Raw genomic sequence first — 22,759 nt, 5'->3', positions numbered from 1 at the left:
TACCAAGAGGAAGGGTTTGGATGAACTTAAGTTATACCATTCCCTAAATAACGACTTGCAAATCTTGAAACTTTAACGTTTCCATGAGCCGCTTTGAGCATGCAAGACCTTCTATATATATATATATATATTACCGCATACAGTGCCTACAAGTAGTATTCAACCCCCTGCAGATTTAGCAGGTTTGATAAGAAGCAAATAAGTTAGAGCCTTCAAACAAGAGCAGGATTTATTAACATATTCATAAATCTTACAAACTAAAAAGTTATGTTGCTCAGTTAAATTTTTATAAATTTTAAACATAAAAGTCTGGGTCAATTATTATTCAACCCCTAGGTTTAATATTTTGTGGAAGAACCCTTGTTTGCAATTACAGTTAATAATCGTCTTTTATAAGAGCTGATCAGGCCGGCACAGGTCTCTGGAGTTATCTTGGCCCACTCCTCCATGCAGATCTTCTCCACATTATCTAGGTTCTTTGGGTGTCTCATGTGGACTTTAATCTTGAGCTCCTTCCACAAGTTTTTAATTGGATTAAGGTCAGGAGACTGACTAGGCCTCTGCAACACCTTGATTTTTTCCCTCTTGAACCAGGCCTTGGTTTTCTTGTGCTTTGGGTCGTTGTCTTGTTGGAAGATGAAATGACGACGCATCTTAAGATCTTTGATGGAGGAGCGGAGGTTCTTGGCCAAAATCTCCAAGTAGGCCGTGCTATCCATCTTCCCATGGATGCAGACCAGATGGCCAGTCCCCTTGGCTGAGAAGCAGCCCCACAGCATGATGCTGCCACCACCATGCTTGACTGTAGGGATGGTATTCTTGGGGTCGTATGCAGTGCCATCCAGTCTCCAAACGTCACGTGTGTGGTTGGCACCAAAGATCTCGATCTTGGTCACATCAGACCTGAGAACCTTGAACCAGTCTGTCTCAGAGTCCTCCAAGTGATCATGAGCAAACTGTAAACGAGCCTTGACATGATGCTTTGAAAGTAAAGGTACCTTACGTGCTCGTCTGGAACGGAGACCATTGCGGTGGAGTACGTTACTTATGTTATTGACTAAAACCAATGTCCCCACTGACATGAGATCTTCCCGGAGCTCCTTCCTTGTTGTCCTTGGGTTAGCCTTGACTCTTCGGACAAGCCTGGCCTCAGCACGGGAGGAAACTTTCAAAGGCTGTCCAGGCCGTGGAAGGCTAACAGTAGTTCCATAAGCTTTCCACTTCCGGATGATGCTCCCAACAGTGGAGACAGGTAGGCCCAACTCCTTGGAAAGGGTTTTGTACCCCTTGCTAGCCTTGTGACCCTCCACGATCTTGTCTCTAATGGCCTTGGAATGCTCCTTTGTCTTTCCCATGTTGACCATGTATGAGGCTGCTCACTAGTTTGGGCAGGGTCTTATATAGTCAGAAAAGGCTGGAAAAACAGATAATTAATCCAAACATGTGAAGCTCATTGTTCTTTGTGCCTGAACTACTTCTTAATACTTTAGGGGAACCAAACAGAATTCTGGTGGTTTGAAGGGTTGAATACTAATTGACCCACACTTTTATGTTTAAAATGTATTAAAATTTAACTGAGCAACATAACTTTTTGGTTTGTAAGATTTATGCATCTGCTAATAAATCCTGCTCTTGTTTGAAGTTTGAAGGCTCTAACTTATTTGCTTCTTATCAAACCTGCTAAATCTGCAGGGGGTTCAATACTACTTGTAGGCACTGTATGTTTGTACTATGTATATATGTTAGTGTTGCCAATGATTTTTTCCATAAACTGTTTACATTGTGTTTCGGGGCTAAAACAGTGAAAGCCAGAAATGTAGGATGGGATTAGATATTACTCCCACACCTCACATACTAGACCCATTTCTACTAAAGGCAATATTACGACAAACCTTTAAAGGGAACCTGTCAGCAAGACCCTCATTATCACTTAGGAGAGGTTACAGAAGCCCATCACAGTTGCAGTGCAAATATATCTTTCTGCCTTCTCTAAGCATTTGCATTACAGTAGAATTGTGTGTTTTAACTTACCTTGCATCCTGACAGAATCCTCTGTGAAGTTCCAGGGGTTGGGCTTTGGTTTGGATGCATTTAAAAAAAAAATCTCCAAAGTCAGGCAAATATGATTCTTCTCACCCCATTTTCACATGAGAGGAGTCAGGTGTAGTGGTTGCAGATGAATGTCATTTCAGAAGCCCCCATCTTTGGTTCTATAGCACCTAGAAACCAGCTTTTTGTGTCATCTTAAAGAATCTTATGCGTCAGATTCCATGAATCGTATGCTTCTGTGACCTACAGAATTGGACAAATAGGCAGGAACTGAATCTTTATCTGCAGCTCACATTTCCAACTACGTCTTTGGATGTCTGCATCTCTGGTCCTGTAAATCACAAAGATACAAGCCTGGTGTGATGAAAGATGAGACGCTCATCTTTAACATGACATAAAAAGCTTATTTCTAGGTGCTATAGAACAGTAGACAGGGGCTTTTAAAGTGATGCTACCCCTTCAACCACTAAACTTGACTCATCTCATGAGGTGAGAAGAGTCATATTTGCCCGACTTTGGAGATGATTTTTTTTTATAGCTAAATGGGTGAAATTTCACATAAAAGAGGGAATTCTAGAAAGGACATTTCATACCCTACCTGGGGAGGCTTGTAGTTTAGTAGAGTAAAACATGGTGACAGGTTCTATGACAATGTCTTAGTATTTTTAGTGTGCAAATCATCTACAGGTTAATGCTGTGCTGATAAAACTATGGGCAGTAGGGGCATATAGTAGCCTTCTACAGCTGCCACTAGGCTTGTAAGGTGACTCCGGGCTGGCGGGAACATACCTTGTACCGTATATGGCCATGTGTAGGGAACTACAGAGCTTTCTGATCTCATTCCTTCCCAGTTTGACTCACCATCTAGCTGGAAGGCAAGTGTCATTTTTCCTAGCAGAAGTGTCATTTCTGATCATCCTGTAGACAAATCTCTAGTTTCCTGTAAGATATTACTCAGAGTGCAGGACAGGGAATGTATATGGAGGAAGCGCATCCTTAGATGTATCGCTCCTGTAGATACATTGTATACGCATAGACCTTGTATTGCCTCACTCCTGTCTGTGGAATGTCTTGTAAATCTTCTCATACAGAACATCTTCTTTATCTTCTCAGACCATGTCCCTGTCCCTCTGCAATGGCCCTGAACTCTGTCTTCCAGAAAAGCCTCTTTTACAGCATTCCTGGACTTTATGGCATTCAGAAGTCCCACCTAAATCCATGATGATAATCCAGGGACATTACTCATAGATCCAGGGGCTGTAACTGTGGTATCTTCTTATATTTGTTATCCATGGCCTCCTTCCTTCTAAAATCAACTATTATAATGATTATGAGCTAAAAGGGCTCTAGCGGAAAACCTCCATGCTGTAGATTCACAAGTTTTTACATTCATCCCGCTCCCTCAGCACTTCCTGCTGTTATTGCGCACAATGGAGGGGGGGGGGGGGGATGCTACTGCACAGTGTAATAGGCAGTGAATCTGCAGCATGGAGAGACTGGTAAGACACACCCCACACGTTATATGAGGAAACAAATACATCATGTTCATGGGCTTCAATAAGACAATCTGATTAAACCTTTAAGGTGTAAGTAACATTGATAAGTGTCTCCACGTTCAGCAAGTCCTTCCACAGGTTTTCTTTGTTAAACATATTGATTTACTATGTGAAGAGGGGGTATAGGTTTGATCAGGTCCGGCACAAGCACTGGGTGTCCTGGGGCCCAAAGCTGCTGGGGGGGGGGGGGGCCACATAAATCCACGGGGCGAGGGGGCTGTAGCTAATGAATCCACGGGGCGAGGGGGCTGTAGCTAATGAATCCACGGGGCGAGGGGGCTGTAGCTAATGAATCCACGGGGCGAGGGGGCTGTAGCTAATGAATCCACGGGGCGAGGGGGCTGTAGCTAATGAATCCACGGGGCGAGGGGGCTGTAGCTAATGAATCCACGGGGCGAGGGGGCTGTAGCTAATGAATCCACGGGGCGAGGGGGCTGTAGCTAATGAATCCACGGGGCGAGGGGGCTGTAGCTAATGAATCCACGGGGCGAGGGGGCTGTAGCTAATGAATCCACGGGGCGAGGGGGCTGTAGCTAATGAATCCACGGGGCGAGGGGGCTGTAGCTAATGAATCCACGGGGCGAGGGGGCTGTAGCTAATGAATCCACGGGGCGAGGGGGCTGTAGCTAATGAATCCACGGGGCGAGGGGGCTGTAGCTAATGAATCCACGGGGCGAGGGGGCTGTAGCTAATGAATCCACGGGGCGAGGGGGCTGTAGCTAATGAATCCACGGGGCGAGGGGGCTGTAGCTAATGAATCCACGGGGCGAGGATGCTGTAGCTAATGAATCCACGGGGCGAGGGGGCTGTAGCTAATGAATCCACGGGGCGAGGATGCTGTAGCTAATGAATCCACGGGGCGAGGATGCTGTAGCTAATGAATCCACGGGGCGAGGGAGCTGTAGCTAATGAATCCACGGGGCGAGGGGGCTGTAGCAAATGAATCCACGGGGCGAGGGGGCTGTAGCTAATGAATCCACGGGGCGAGGGGGCTGTAGCTAATGAATCCACGGGGCGAGGGGGCTGTAGCTAATGAATCCACGGGGCGAGGATGCTGTAGCTAATGAATCCACGGGGCGAGGATGCTGTAGCTAATGAATCCACGGGGCGAGGGGGCTGTAGCTAATGAATCCACGGGGCGAGGGGGCTGTAGCTAATGAATCCACGGGGCGAGGGGGCTGTAGCTAATGAATCCACGGGGCGAGGGGGCTGTAGCTAATGAATCCACGGGGCGAGGGGGCTGTAGCTAATGAATCCACGGGGCGAGGGGGCTGTAGCTAATGAATCCACGGGGCGAGGGGGCTGTAGCTAATGAATCCACGGGGCGAGGGGGCTGTAGCTAATGAATCCACGGGGCGAGGGGGCTGTAGCTAATGAATCCACGGGGCGAGGGGGCTGTAGCTAATGAAGCCACGGGGCGAGGGGGCTGTAGCTAATGAATCCACGGGGCGAGGGGGCTGTAGCTAATGAATCCACGGGGCGAGGGGGCTGTAGCTAATGAATCCACGGGGCGAGGGGGCTGTAGCTAATGAATCCACGGGGCGAGGGGGCTGTAGCTAATGAATCCACGTGGCGAGGGGGCTGTAGCTAATGAATCCACGGGGCGAGGGGGCTGTAGCTAATGAATCCACGGGGCGAGGGGGCTGTAGCTAATGAATCCACGGGGCGAGGGGGCTGTAGCTAATGAATCCACGGGGCGAGGGGGCTGTAACTAATGAATCCACGGGGCGAGGGGGCTGTAACTAATGAATCCACGGGGCGAGGGGGCTGTAACTAATGAATCCACGGGGCGAGGGGGCTGTAACTAATGAATCCACGGGGCGAGGGGGCTGTAACTAATGAATCCACGGGGCGAGGGGGCTGTAACTAATGAATCCACGGGGCGAGGGGGCTGTAACTAATGAATCCACGGGGCGAGGGGGCTGTAACTAATGAATCCACGGGACGAGGGGGCTGTAACTAATGAATCCACGGGGCGAGGGGGCTGTAACTAATGAATCCACGGGGCGAGGGGGCTGTAACTAATGAATCCATAGGCGGTGAGGAGGGCTTTATGTAAAATAGCCATAAGGGAGATGTTTGGTATGATAAATCAGGTAATATTTTAGGGAACTGTTTTATTTTGTGAATTTTTAATACAGCCATTTGAGTTCACTGCCTAAGGGCCCACTTAGGCTCTGTCGCCCAGGGGCCTCCTGAAACTGGGAGAGGACTGGGTTTGATCACAGGGGTACAATTAGTGGGCTCTCAGAAGCAACAGCTCATGCATTGCTCTATACTGGCTGACACTTCCTATAGGTCCTACAGTAATCAGGGTGTAAAACAAAACTTCTTTGGGATAGCTAATTGGTCACACTGACCCTAGAAGTCATTTGCACCACAGGGCAACTAAGAGGAACTCCTGGGACAACTTACAGGTCACACTGATGATAGACGACCTCCACATCACCGGGCGAGTGACCCGGCTAGCCCATCAGGTATTCTACTTGATCACTTAGAACTTAGGTGTAAAATTTCCAAAATGTAGAGATTTATCAGAAGTGTCAGAGAGCGGAACTGTTCTAGTTCCTCATGTCAACCAATCAGAGCTCAGCTTTCATCTTCCCACAGCTGTATATAACATGAAAGCTGAGCTCTGATTGGTTTCCATGGGTTATTAAGACACACCCCATAATAAATATTATAGTACAAGTCTGCAGGACATAATGTTAGTTTATCTTCAATTCTAAGAACGTGTAACGTGTTACAGCTTGTAGCAGAATACCTCGACAGTAAAACACGAAGACACTGACAGCGAGGAACTAAGATACAAAATATATTACAGAACAAACCACATCTGCGGGATAAGCCACAAGACACCCAGAAACATTCACTGATAAGAGGAAATATTCCATAGTGCGGGGAGAGAAGCCCCTCATGGCGTGTGCGACCCCCGGGAGGGGATCATCCTCATACCTGTCACAGACAGAGGCGTCAGCTGCTTCTTGTGATGATACAACTTCCTCCAGTCTCCTCCAGAGCAGCGACACCACAAGATGCACATAAGCGACTGTGCAAGGGCAGTGACGTAGCCCATGGGAGGGCGCGCTGCACTTCTGTGTTACTCACATGGAGGAGGAGATATAAAAGGAATCTAAGAAGTTATTTGCACTTTATAAAGTTGCTCTGACCATGTGATGGACATGATATATATACTGTGCTGTACATGATATATATACTGTGCTGTACATGATATATATACTGTGCTGTACATGATATATATACTGTGCTGTACATGATATATATACTGTGCTGTACATGATATATATACTGTGCTGTACATGATATATATACTGTGCTGTACATGATATATATACTGTGCTGTACATGATATATATACTGTGCTGTACATGATATATATACTGTGCTGTACATGATATATATACTGTGCTGTACATGATATATATACTGTGCTGTACATGATATATATACTGTGCTGTACATGATATATATACTGTGCTGGACATGATATATACACTGTGCTGGACATGATATATACACTGTGCTGGACATGATATATACACTGTGCTGGACATGATATATACACTGTGCTGGACATGATATATACACTGTGCTGGACATGATATATACACTGTGCTGGACATGATATATACACTGTGCTGTACATGATATATATACTGTGCTGTACATGATATATATACTGTGCTGTACATGATATATATACTGTGCTGTACATGATATATACTGTGCTGTACATGATATATATACTGTGCTGTACATGATATATATACTGTGCTGTACATGATATATATACTGTGCTGTACATGATATATATACTGTGCTGTACATGATATATATACTGTGCTGTACATGATATATATACTGTGCTGTACATGATATATACACTGTGCTGTACATGATATATATACTGTGCTGTACATGATATATACACTGTGCTGGACATGATATATATACTGTGCTGGACATGATATATATACTGTGCTGGACATGATATATACACTGTGCTGGACATGATATATATACTGTGCTGGACATGATATATATACTGTGCTGGACATGATATATATACTGTGCTGGACATGATATATATACTGTGCTGGACATGATATATATACTGTGCTGTACATGATATATATACTGTGCTGGACATGATATATACACTGTGCTGGACATGATATATACTGTGCTGGACATGATATATACTGTGCTGGACATGATATATACTGTGCTGGACATGATATATACTGTGCTGGACATGATATATACTGTGCTGGACATGATATATACTGTGCTGGACATGATATATACTGTGCTGGACATGATATATACTGTGCTGGACATGATATATACTGTGCTGGACATGATATATACTGTGCTGGACATGATATATACTGTGCTGGACATGATATATACTGTGCTGGACATGATATATACTGTGCTGGACATGATATATACTGTGCTGGACATGATATATACTGTGCTGGACATGATATATACTGTGCTGGACATGATATATACTGTGCTGGACATGATATATATATATATACTGTGCTGGACATGATATATATATATATACTGTGCTGGACATGATATATATATATATACTGTGCTGGACATGATATATATATATATACTGTGCTGGACATGATATATATATATATACAGTGCTGGACATGATATATATATATATACAGTGCTGGACATGATATATATATATACTGTGCTGGACATGATATATATATATACTGTGCTGGACATGATATATATATATACTGTGCTGGACATGATATATATATATATATATATATATATATATATATCATGTCCAGCACAGTATATATATATATCATGTCCAGCACAGTATATATATATATCATGTACAGCACAGTATATATATATATCATGTCCAGCACAGTATATATATATATCATGTCCAGCACAGTATATATATATATCATGTCCAGCACAGTATATATATATATCATGTCCAGCACAGTATATATATATATCATGTCCAGCACAGTATATATATATATATCATGTCCAGCACAGTATATATATATATCATGTCCAGCACAGTATATATATATATCATGTCCAGCACAGTATATATATATATCATGTCCAGCACAGTATATATATATATCATGTCCAGCACAGTATATATATATATCATGTCCAGCACAGTATATATATATATCATGTCCAGCACAGTATATATATATATCATGTCCAGCACAGTATATATATATATCATGTCCAGCACAGTATATATATATATCATGTCCAGCACAGTATATATATATATCATGTCCAGCACAGTATATATATATATATCATGTCCAGCACAGTATATATATATATCATGTCCAGCACAGTATATATATATATCATGTCCAGCACAGTATATATATATATCATGTCCAGCACAGTATATATATATATCATGTCCAGCACAGTATATATATATATCATGTCCAGCACAGTATATATATATATCATGTCCAGCACAGTATATATATATATCATGTCCAGCACAGTATATATATATATCATGTCCAGCACAGTATATATATATATCATGTCCAGCACAGTATATATATATATCATGTCCAGCACAGTATATATATATATCATGTCCAGCACAGTATATATATATATCATGTCCAGCACAGTATATATATATATCATGTCCAGCACAGTATATATATATATCATGTCCAGCACAGTATATATATATATCATGTCCAGCACAGTATATATATATATCATGTCCAGCACAGTATATATATATATCATGTCCAGCACAGTATATATATATATCATGTCCAGCACAGTATATATATATATCATGTCCAGCACAGTATATATATATATCATGTCCAGCACAGTATATATATATATCATGTCCAGCACAGTATATATATATATCATGTCCAGCACAGTATATATATATATCATGTCCAGCACAGTATATATATATATCATGTCCAGCACAGTATATATCATGTACAGCACAGTATATATCATGTACAGCACAGTATATATCATGTACAGCACAGTATATATCATGTACAGCACAGTATATATCATATATATATATATATACTGTGCTGGACATGATATATACTGTGCTGGACATGATATATACTGTGCTGGACATGATATATACTGTGCTGTACATGATATATATACTGTGCTGGACATGATATATATACTGTGCTGGACATGATATATATACTGTGCTGGACATGATATATATACTGTGCTGGACATGATATATACACTGTGCTGGACATGATATATATATATACTGTGCTGGACATGATATATATATATACTGTGCTGGACATGATATATATATATACTGTGCTGGACATGATATATATATACTGTGCTGGACATGATATATATATATATATACTGTGCTGGACATGATATATATATATACTGTGCTGGACATGATGTATATATATACTGTGCTGGACATGATATATACTGTGCTGGACATGATATATACTGTGCTGGACATGATATATACTGTGCTGGACATGATATATATACTGTGCTGGACATGATATATATACTGTGCTGGACATGATATATATACTGTGCTGTACATGATATATATATACTGTGCTGGACATGATGTATATATATATACTGTGCTGGACATGATGTATATATATATACTGTGCTGGACATGATGTATATATATACTGTGCTGGACATGATATATACTGTGCTGGACATGATATATACTGTGCTGGACATGATATATACTGTGCTGGACATGATATATATACTGTGCTGGACATGATATATATACTGTGCTGGACATGATATATATACTGTGCTGTACATGATATATATACTGTGCTGTACATGATATATATACTGTGCTGTACATGATATATATACTGTGCTGTACATGATATATATACTGTGCTGTACATGATATATATACTGTGCTGTACATGATATATATACTGTGCTGTACATGATATATATACTGTGCTGTACATGATATATACTGTGCTGTACATGATATATACTGTGCTGTACATGATATATATACTGTGCTGGACATGATATATACTGTGCTGTACATGATATATACTGTGCTGGACATGATATATACTGTGCTGGACATGATATATACTGTGCTGGACATGATATATACTGTGCTGGACATGATATATATATATACTGTGCTGGACATGATATATATATACTGTGCTGGACATGATATATATATATACTGTGCTGGACATGATATATATATATACTGTGCTGGACATGATATATATATATACTGTGCTGGACATGATATATATATATACTGTGCTGGACATGATATATATATATATACTGTGCTGGACATGATATATATATATACTGTGCTGGACATGATATATATATATATATATACTGTGCTGTACATGATATATACTGTGCTGTACATGATATATACTGTGCTGTACATGATATATATACTGTGCTGTACATGATATATATATACTGTGCTGGACATGATATATATATATACTGTGCTGGACATGATATATATATATACTGTGCTGGACATGATATATATATATACTGTGCTGGACATGATATATATATATACTGTGCTGGACATGATATATATATATATACTGTGCTGGACATGATATATATATATATACTGTGCTGGACATGATATATATATATATACTGTGCTGGACATGATATATATATATATACTGTGCTGGACATGATATATATACTGTGCTGGACATGATATATATACTGTGCTGGACATGATATATATACTATGCTGGACATGATATATATACTATGCTGGACATGATATATACACTGTGCTGGACATGATATATACACTGTGCTGGACATGATATATATACTGTGCTGGACATGATATATATATATACTGTGCTGGACATGATAGATATATACTGTGCTGGACATGATATATATATATACTGTGCTGGACATGATATATATATATACTGTGCTGGACATGATATATATATATACTGTGCTGGACATGATATATATATATACTGTGCTGGACATGATATATATATATACTGTGCTGGACATGATATATATATACTGTGCTGGACATGATATATACTGTGCTGTACATGATATATATACTGTGCTGGACATGATATATATATATACTGTGCTGGACATGATATATACTGTGCTGTACATGATATATATACTGTGCTGGACATGATATATATATATACTGTGCTGGACATGATATATATATACTGTGCTGGACATGATATATATATACTGTGCTGGACATGATATATATATATATACTGTGCTGTACATGATATATACTGTGCTGGACATGATATATACTGTGCTGGACATGATATATATATATACTGTGCTGGACATGATATATATATACTGTGCTGGACATGATATATATATATACTGTGCTGGACATGATATATACTGTGCTGTACATGATATATATACTGTGCTGGACATGATATATACTGTGCTGTACATGATATATATACTGTGCTGGACATGATATATATACTGTGCTGGACATGATATATATACTGTGCTGGACATGATATATATATATACTGTGCTGGACATGATATATATATATACTGTGCTGGACATGATATATATATATATACTGTGCTGGACATGATATATATATATACTGTGCTGGACATGATATATATATATACTGTGCTGGACATGATAGATATATACTGTGCTGGACATGATATATATATATACTGTGCTGGACATGATATATATATATACTGTGCTGGACATGATATATATATATACTGTGCTGGACATGATATATATATATACTGTGCTGGACATGATATATATATATACTGTGCTGGACATGATATATATATACTGTGCTGGACATGATATATACTGTGCTGTACATGATATATATACTGTGCTGGACATGATATATATATATACTGTGCTGGACATGATATATACTGTGCTGTACATGATATATATACTGTGCTGGACATGATATATATATATACTGTGCTGGACATGATATATATATACTGTGCTGGACATGATATATATATACTGTGCTGGACATGATATATATATATACTGTGCTGTACATGATATATACTGTGCTGGACATGATATATACTGTGCTGGACATGATATATATATATACTGTGCTGGACATGATATATATATACTGTGCTGGACATGATATATATATATACTGTGCTGGACATGATATATACTGTGCTGTACATGATATATATACTGTGCTGGACATGATATATACTGTGCTGTACATGATATATATACTGTGCTGGACATGATATATATACTGTGCTGGACATGATATATATACTGTGCTGGACATGATATATATATATACTGTGCTGGACATGATATATATATATACTGTGCTGGACATGATATATATATATATACTGTGCTGGACATGATATATATATACTGTGCTGGACATGATATATATATATACACTGTGCTGTACATGATATATACTGTGCTGTACATGATATATACTGTGCTGTACATGATATATACTGTGCTGTACATGATATATATACTGTGCTGTACATGATATATATACTGTGCTGGACATGATATATATACTGTGCTGGACATGATATATATACTGTGCTGGACATGATATATATACTGTGCTGGACATGATATATATACTGTGCTGGACATGATATATATACTATGCTGGACATGATATATATACTATGCTGGACATGATATATACACTGTGCTGGACATGATATATACACTGTGCTGGACATGATATATACACTGTGCTGGACATGATATATACACTGTGCTGGACATGATATATATACTGTGCTGTACATGATATATATATATATACTGTGCTGTACATGATATATATATATACTGTGCTGGACATGATAGATATATACTGTGCTGGACATGATAGATATATACTGTGCTGGACATGATATATATATACTGTGCTGGACATGATATATATATACTGTGCTGGACATGATATATATATATATACTGTGCTGGACATGATATATATATATACTGTGCTGGACATGATATATATATACTGTGCTGGACATGATATATATATACTGTGCTGGACATGATATATATATACTGTGCTGGACATGATATATATATATATACTGTGCTGGACATGATATATATATACTGTGCTGGACATGATATATATATATATATATACTGTGCTGGACATGATATATATATACTGTGCTGGACATGATATATATATACTGTGCTGGACATGATATATATATACTGTGCTGGACATGATATATATATACTGTGCTGGACATGATATATATATACTGTGCTGGACATGATATATATATATATATACTGTGCTGGACATGATATATATATATACTGTGCTGGACATGATATATATATATACTGTGCTGGACATGATATATATATACTGTGGTGGACATGATAGATATATACTGTGCTGTACATGATATATACTGTGCTGTACATGATATATACTGTGCTGGACATGATATATACTGTGCTGGACATGATAGATATATACTGTGCTGGACATGATAGATATATACTGTGCTGGACATGATATATACTGTGCTGGACATGATAGATATATACTGTGCTGGACATGATAGATATATACTGTGCTGGACATGATATATATATATACTGTGCTGGACATGATATATATATATACTGTGCTGGACATGATATATATACTGTGCTGGACATGATATATATATATACTGTGCTGGACATGATATATATATATACTGTGCTGGACATGATATATATATATATACTGTGCTGGACATGATATATATATATACTGTGCTGGACATGATATATATATATACTGTGCTGGACATGATATATATACTGTGCTGGACATGATATATATACTGTGCTGGACATGATATATATATACTGTGCTGGACATGATATATATATATACTGTGCTGGACATGATATATATACTGTGCTGGACATGATATATACACTGTGCTGGACATGATATATACACTGTGCTGGACATGATATATACACTGTGCTGGACATGATATATACTGTGCTGGACATGATATATACTGTGCTGGACATGATATATACTGTGCTGGACATGATATATACTGTGCTGGACATGATATATACTGTGCTGGACATGATATATACTGTGCTGGACATGATATATACTGTGCTGGACATGATATATACTGTGCTGGACATGATATATACTGTGCTGGACATGATATATACTGTGCTGGACATGATATATACTGTGCTGGACATGATATATACTGTGCTGGACATGATATATACTGTGCTGGACATGATATATACTGTGCTGGACATGATATATACTGTGCTGGACATGATATATACTGTGCTGGACATGATATATACTGTGCTGGACATGATATATACTGTGCTGGACATGATATATACTGTGCTGGACATGATATATACTGTGCTGGACATGATATATACTGTGCTGGACATGATATATACTGTGCTGGACATGATATATACTGTGCTGGACATGATATATACTGTGCTGGACATGATATATACTGTGCTGGACATGATATATACTGTGCTGGACATGATATATATACTGTGCTGGACATGATATATACTGTGCTGGACATGATATATACTGTGCTGGACATGATATATACTGTGCTGGACATGATATATACTGTGCTGTAATCCATCCACATGATGGGAAAAAAACTGCAGTAAAATAAATTTACGTTACGGGTTTTTGTCTCCGTCCCCTCGGCTGCTGCACATTCGTGTTTCCGTTTTTATCTCGGCGTGTAGACATGTAGATGGGATTTGTATCTCCGACAAATCCATCAGAGACGATAGCAAAAGACCCTGCCAGTCCAGACCCGGTCTTAGGTCAGACCTGGCAGAGTTTTGCACCCATATTTACTATGAAGCCGGGGCTTCTTATTAGATATTGGCACCGGACCGCCAGCAGGGGGGGGGGGGACTAGTGTTTAATATGCCAATCTAAATGAATACACCTCCGCCCACGGTCTACATAAGCGCTGTGCTCGGCAATTTCAAACAGTCCCATATGATTCAGTAAAACAGCAGGACACATGCTCATCCTGCTCAGATTTTTTGAGGTTACCAACATGACCGGGGCCATTACTGGGCCTACCCAGATCTGCTGGGGGACCCACATAAGGCTGTACATATGGAATCCATGGAGGTCAGGTGGGCTCATAAAAAAAACCCATGGGGGGGCTGACTGGTAAATGAGGGAATATTTTAGGGTACAGGGGGTTAGTTTGAATTTATGAATTTTTAATGTCACCAGGTGAGTGGCTCACTGAGGCTCTGTCACCCAGCGGCCTACTGAATCCTGGAGCAGACCCTGGCTACAGGTGCGTAGCTAGGAAAGACAGGGCCCCATAGCAGACTTTAAAATATGCATATTACACTCATATGCCCAGCAAAATATGTATAGAATGGTGCAAATCTTCCATTCTTTAGTGTTAGCTTGGACGACGGGGCCCCTTGACACTGTGGGCCCCATAGAGGCTGCTACCACTGTAGTTACGCCCCTGCCTGGCTACCAATCTCATGATCGGCAGGGTCCCAGTAGACAGACCCTCACCTGGTGGGTAAGTTATAACTTGCAACCCCTTTAAATGTGTTTCACTGAGTTCATTTGAAATCATTATTAAAGTGGAAGAGACAAGAACAAGGGTTTGCCTCCCTGGGAGGTTAATTTAGCAAAAAGGGAGAACCAATTTCCTGCTTCTGTACATTGTCATCAGTCAATGACAATTCACATGTTGGGTTTTCCTGCACAGACTTTGAGCTTTCCGCTATCGTGGGGAATTGGACCTGCACATGGAATCAGACAGATCATAGGGAAGGCGTCCCATGGAGGAGGATTTTGACAAGGATTTTGCTAGGACAAATTCTTTACACCCTTAAGCTAGAAGCACAAGAATATGGGTTGGTCCATGAATCGAGGACTGTGCGCTGGGCAGATGGGACGGGTCATAGGGATATATGCGATAACTGTATTCAATCATCCCATTATACAGTTACATCAGAATGCCGATAAGGACGCATGAAGGTTTGTGGTATGAGCCCTGTTCATACACGGCAGCCAACAAGCGCCACTCTCACCGACCACAGGCGTGAGAAATCTACCATTAGGATTAAAGGGGTATTCCCATTTATTTTAATTCATTTGCTACATGTAAACATTTCTTCATTTGGATGTTATTAAAAAAAAATTTCCTGTGTGAAGATAATTTCACATAAATGTTGCCATGTTGTCCCTTAGAAACGCAATGGCTTCCTTGGATACGACCACCCTGCACTCTGGCAGCGGTGGCCAGACACCACAGGACGGCTGTGGGACCCACAGTAACTCCAAAAACTTTTTGCTTGTTTGTGCAATCCCTCCTGCAGGAGTGGTCGTATCCAAGGACATAGTCTTGTTTCTAAGTGACCATGTGACTACATTGATAAGAAATTATCTTCACATAGGTAAAAATTTTTATAATAACATCCAAAAAGCTTTTTGTATATATAATGTCCGGGAGTTACTGCAGGTCCTACGCTGTCCTGTGGTAATGAACGCAGAATCCAGGTGGTCAGAAAGGGCTTTATAGCGCATGTCTGTCCACTGCTGCTAGAGTGCAGGGTGGTCGTATCCAAGGAAGCTATCTTGTTTCTAAGGGACAACAAGGCTACATTTATTAGAAATTATCTTCACACACGAACATTTTTTTTTAATAATATCCAATTGAAGAAATGTCTTTAACCATTTATATTTCAGCAGCAAAATCTTTGATGATCGGGTGGGAAATGACTCATCACCAGGAAAGTCTGGAGTTTCTGCAGGACTCCATGTCCTCAAGGTTACTGCCTTATGCTGTACACAGACAGGGCCGGTTCTAGACAAAGTGGGGCCCTGGGCAGAAACTAAAAGTGGGGCCCTGGGCAGAAACTAAAAGTGGGGCCCTGGGCAGAAACTAAAAGTGGGGCCCTGGACAGAAACTAAAAGTGGGGCCCGGGGCAGAAACTAAAAGTGGGGCCCTGGGCAGAAACTAAAAGTGGGGCCCTGGGCAGAAACTAAAAGTGGGGCCCGGGGCAGAAACTAAAAGTGGGGCCCGGGGCAGAAACTAAAAGTGGGGCCCGGGGCAGAAACTAAAAGTGGGGCCCGGGGCAGAAACTAAAAGTGGGGCCCGGGGCAGAAACTAAAAGTGGGGCCCGGGGCAGAAACTAAAAGTGGGGCCCGGGGCAGAAACTAAAAGTGGGGCCCTGGGCAGAAACTAAAAGTGGGGCCCTGGGCAGAAACTAAAAGTGGGGCCCTGGGCAGAAACTAAAAGTGGGGCCCTGGGCAGAAACTAAAAGTGGGGACCTGGGCAAAACTAAAAGTGGGGCCCTGGGCAAAACTAAAAGTGGGGCCCTGGGCAAAACTAAAAGTGGGGCCCTGGGCAAAACTATTTTATGACCAGTCACAATCAGTCCCTTTAGTATGGAAAAACAAACGGTAATATGGGAGAGTTTTATAGGAGATAGATAGATGCTAGGGAGATTGATGGGTGGCTCAGTGGTTAGCACTACAGCCTTGCAGCGCTGGTCAACATCTACAAAGAGTTTTTATGTTCTCTCCGTCTTTGTGTGGGTTTTCTCCCATACTCCAAAAACATCCTGGTAGTTTGAATAGATTGTGAGCCCCATGGGGACAGGGACTGATCTGGCAAGTTCTGTGTGCGCTATATAAAGGAATTATTATTTTTATGATCGAAGATAAATATGAAAGATGATAGAGATTTCTAGAGGCAGAATATAAAGTAGATGATATATACAGGAGATGGATATGAGAGATAAATACAATAGAAGAGAAATAGAAGATTGATTGAAAAATAGAGAAAAAGCGAGATCTATAAATGATCAGATTATATGAGATAGACAACTAGACAGGAGATAGATGAGAAGCATCTTCACCCAGGAATTCAGCCAAGGGGCATTAACCCCTTCACTACCAGGCATTTCTGTATATTTTGTCGCGTTATTGACCGGAGCAATTTTTACAATTTTGCCGTTTACAAATAAAATTACAGCAAAAAGAATTAAAGCAAACCCAACAAAGCACATATTTTCTGAAAGCAGACACTTGCCTCATTTTCAACAACTCCTAAATGTAATAGACGGACACGCGTAGAGGTCACAAATAGCTGATATTGAGAAGTTTACAAAAATAAATCATCATAATATCACCAAAACTGAAATAACTAAATATCTGCTTTTCAGCTACAAATTTAAAAGGCAGTCACAACCTGCAAAATATATCAATAAAACAGATCAAAATTATAAAGGTTTTACGGGTGTCTTCACTTTTTAAAAGCAGTCAACCAGGCGATGCCTTTGGCAAGTAACATGTGACCACCCTGATGTAACTTTGTAACAAACACATATTACTAAACATATAGGGCAGTGGTGGCGAACCTATGGCACTGGTGCCAGAGGCGGCACTCGGAGCCCTCTCTGTGGGCACCCAGGCCATCACACCAGCATGAAGTTCACCAGACAGGACTCAAAGAATCTTCCTGCAGAATCTTCCTACAATGATAGGCGAATTTGCCCTCCTCCTTTCAACTGTGTTGGTGTTTTTAGGAGGCTGAACGACTGAAAGTTGTCAAAAGAACAAGGAGAAATAAGTGTTGGCACTTTGCAATAAATAAGTGGCTTTTGGTTAAAATTTGGGCACTCAGGCTCTAAAAGGTTTGCCATCACTGATATAGGGCATTGAAAATGCTTTGATAACATAAGCTTTTACATAAAACTCACATCGAAGTGGAGGTTTACACACAAATAGGGATTTAAAAATCATAACACAAAGTGAGCAGATTTATATATACAGGCAGTCCCCAGGTTACATACAAGATAGGGTACGTAGGTTTGTTCTTAAGTTGAATTTGTATGCAAGTCGGAACTGTATATTTTATAATGGTAGCTCCAGGAAAAAAACAAATTTTTGCCCCAGTGACAATTTTAGTTTCAAAATTTGTTGCTGTAATTGGACCAAGGATTATCAATAAAGCTTCATTACAGACACCTTACAGCTGATTATTGCAGCCTGGGACTATAGTAACATCCAGAGAGGTCACCAGAGGTCACAGTGGGCAGAGGGGTCCGTCTGTAACTAGGGGTCGTCTGTAAGTCGGGTGTCCTTAAGTAGGGGACTGCCTGTACCAAAAAAAGACAACATCAAGAATTTACACTCCCAAAAATGCTAAAACAAAAACCGTGACATGTCTGGTTGCTATCCGCAAATGTGTTTAGAAATATATCACGCGCAAAATAAAAAGCTCCTATTCTGTCAGAATCAAATTTTTCCAGGAACCACCATGTAAACGAGAACAACATTTAAATTTATACAAACTACCACCTTCGTGCAACTTTGCAGCAAACAACAATAAAATGCAAACATTGCATAAAAATTCTAAATTTCCTCTAAAATCTGTACAAATCCAGAATACTTCTATAAAGAAAATCTACTTTCCTAAAACAGCAGGATGTGAGGAGATGAGACAGACCCCTCATGTGTATATTCACCAAAATATGCAGCAAAGGGAACGTTACATCTGTAAAACTATTTTTACAGAAAATTGCACTGAGCGTCACACAGATGTATCATTGTCTGCTCCTTACACAATGTAACACAAATAAATAACTATATATCCATAACCCGAGCTAATGAGATAATAAAAGTCACTATTAGATGTGACCATTGTATTAGCCGCACAATAACAGAACCCTCCGCGCTTCATAAGAATGAGAGTGAGAACCTCATAACATCGGTGGAAATAATGGAAAATTATGTGAAATAATAACTTTATTCCAGAACATGTGGGTGTTTTTTGGTGTTACATATAACTTTATGGACATGTTCTGGTTGTGGTGTTAATATGTAGCCACATTAGGTGAAGAGGATCAAATGTTCATTGTATCAGTCAATTTTTGCCAAAAAACCCCCCAAAAAACTAAATAAGTGGCAATAAGAGAAAGTGCATTCTTAGATAGTTCTGCATAGGGAAGGGCTAAAAACGTGAATATTAGTTGATATTATCCCTTCTCAAAATGAAGTAACATATAAAGTGAATATTTCCATTATCTGTGAGGTGCAGCAGCTCCTGTGTGCAGCAAATTCTCCCTGCAGTCTGATTCTGCGGGGGGGCTACACTTCAGGGGGCTGTATCTCTGGCTCTGTGACACCTAGAACCTCACTTCTTTTTTCTTTTATATCAATCTGTGTTTCAAAGTGTCAGGAAAATGGAGATATTAACTGTTAAAATGCCGTCAGGAGTGATTTTTATATATAAAAACCGCACCTGAAATTCTCACTTTGAACCTGAATATCTCTGAATCCCTGGCACCTGGAAACACAATTTTAGATTCATTTGAAAGAAGAGATTCTCCACTGTTAGGGGGTCACTTTGCCTACCCATAGCGTCAGCCCTGTACACAAAAAATGCTTAGATTATGGATCATGCTCTACCAAGTAAACAACCAAGGTGTCCAAGGTAGTGCACTGCACATAACAGCCACATTGTGCCATACAGATGCAGTGCACTGTTAGATTACACATTGTTGCTGTACTATGCTGCTACATTGTGAGCTCAGCTCAGGCCATACATTACCCACTCCAACCCAATATCACCATTTAGCCCTTCTGCCCACAACAAGATGCCCCCTCACCAGAGCTCTGATCCTACCAGTAAAGTTTTACCCCCGGACCTTCTCCCTTATACATTACTGGCTAGAAATATCCCATAAAATCCCATGATTCTGCTAATTATTGTGGGGGTGGGAAATTACAAGGAGGATGAAATAACAGGGTTTACCAGTCTGACGTGACACATAATGCTGTGGGCTGTGGTCCATGTATTCTCCGAGGGGGGCTCCCTGCGGGCTGTGGTTCATGCATTCTCCGAGGGGGGCTCCCTGCGGGCTGTGGTCCATGCATTCTCCGAGGGGGGCTCCCTGCGGGCTGTGGTCCATGCATTCTCCGAGGGGGGCTCCCTGCGGGCTGTGGTCCATGTATTCTCCAAGGGGGGCTCCCTGCGGGCTGTGGTCCATGCATTCTCCGAGGGGGGCTCCCTGCTGGCTGTGGTCCATGTATTCTCCGAGGGGGGCTCCCTGCGGGCTGTGGTCCATGTATTCTCCGAGGGGGGCTCCCTGCGGGCTGTGGTCCATGCATTCTCCGAGGGGGGCTCCCTGCGGGCTGTGGTCCATGCATTCTCCGAGGGGGGCTCCCTGCGGGCTGTGGTCCATGCATTCTCCGAGGGGGGCTCCCTGCTGGCTGTGGTCCATGTATTCTCCGAGGGGTGCTCCCTGCGGGCTGTGGTCCATGCATTCTGCGCGGGGGGCTCCCTGCGGGCTGTGGTCCATGCATTCTGCGCGGGGGGCTCCCTGCGGGCTGTGGTCCATGCATTCTGCGCGGGGGGCTCCCTGCGGGCTGTGGTCCATGCATTCTGCGCGGGGGGCTCCCTGCGGGCTGTGGTCCATGCATTCTGCGCGGGGGGCTCCCTGCGGGCTGTGGTCCATGCATTCTCCGAGGGGGGCTCCCTGCGGGCTGTGGTCCATGTATTCTCCGAGGGGGGCTCCCTGCGGGCTGTGGTCCATGCATTCTCCGAGGGGGGCTCCCTGCTGGCTGTGGTCCATGTATTCTCCGAGGGGGGCTCCCTGCGGGCTGTGGTTCATGCATTCTCCGAGGGGGGCTCCCTGCGGGCTGTGGTCCATGCATTCTCCGAGGGGGGCTCCCTGCGGGCTGTGGTCCATGCATTCTCCGAGGGGGGCTCCCTGCGGGCTGTGGTCCATGTATTCTCCGAGGGGGGCTCCCTGCGGGCTGTGGTCCATGCATTCTCCGAGGGGGGCTCCCTGCTGGCTGTGGTCCATGTATTCTCCGAGGGGGGCTCCCTGCGGGCTGTGGTCCATGTATTCTCCGAGGGGGGCTCCCTGCGGGCTGTGGTCCATGCATTCTCCGAGGGGGGCTCCCTGCGGGCTGTGGTCCATGCATTCTC

General features: G+C 41.5%; 2 protein-coding genes across 3 annotated transcripts in view; both read right to left on the bottom strand.

The window, feature by feature from the left end:
• Positions 1 to 22,759, bottom strand: part of LOC140076818 (G-protein coupled receptor 4-like) — a 39,989-nt gene that overhangs the window by 12,057 nt on the left and 5,173 nt on the right. The window lies entirely within an intron of this gene.
• The window catches only part of LOC140076819 (G-protein coupled receptor 4-like), a 52,201-nt gene that overhangs the window by 25,236 nt on the left and 4,206 nt on the right, over positions 1 to 22,759 (bottom strand). The window contains exon 1 of one of the 2 annotated variants that reach the window (XM_072123555.1): positions 6,561 to 6,649. The exons of the other annotated variant lie outside the window; for it this stretch is intronic. The gene's annotated coding sequence lies outside the window, so the exon portion shown is untranslated. Of the gene's footprint in view, positions 1 to 6,560; positions 6,650 to 22,759 lie in introns of those variants that run through there. 2 annotated transcript variants of the gene reach the window in all.

Source organism: Engystomops pustulosus, chromosome 9 (assembly GCF_040894005.1).
Source record: "Engystomops pustulosus chromosome 9, aEngPut4.maternal, whole genome shotgun sequence".
Taxonomy (NCBI): Eukaryota; Metazoa; Chordata; class Amphibia; order Anura; family Leptodactylidae; genus Engystomops; species Engystomops pustulosus.
This window is presented reverse-complemented; position numbering and strand designations above follow the sequence as displayed.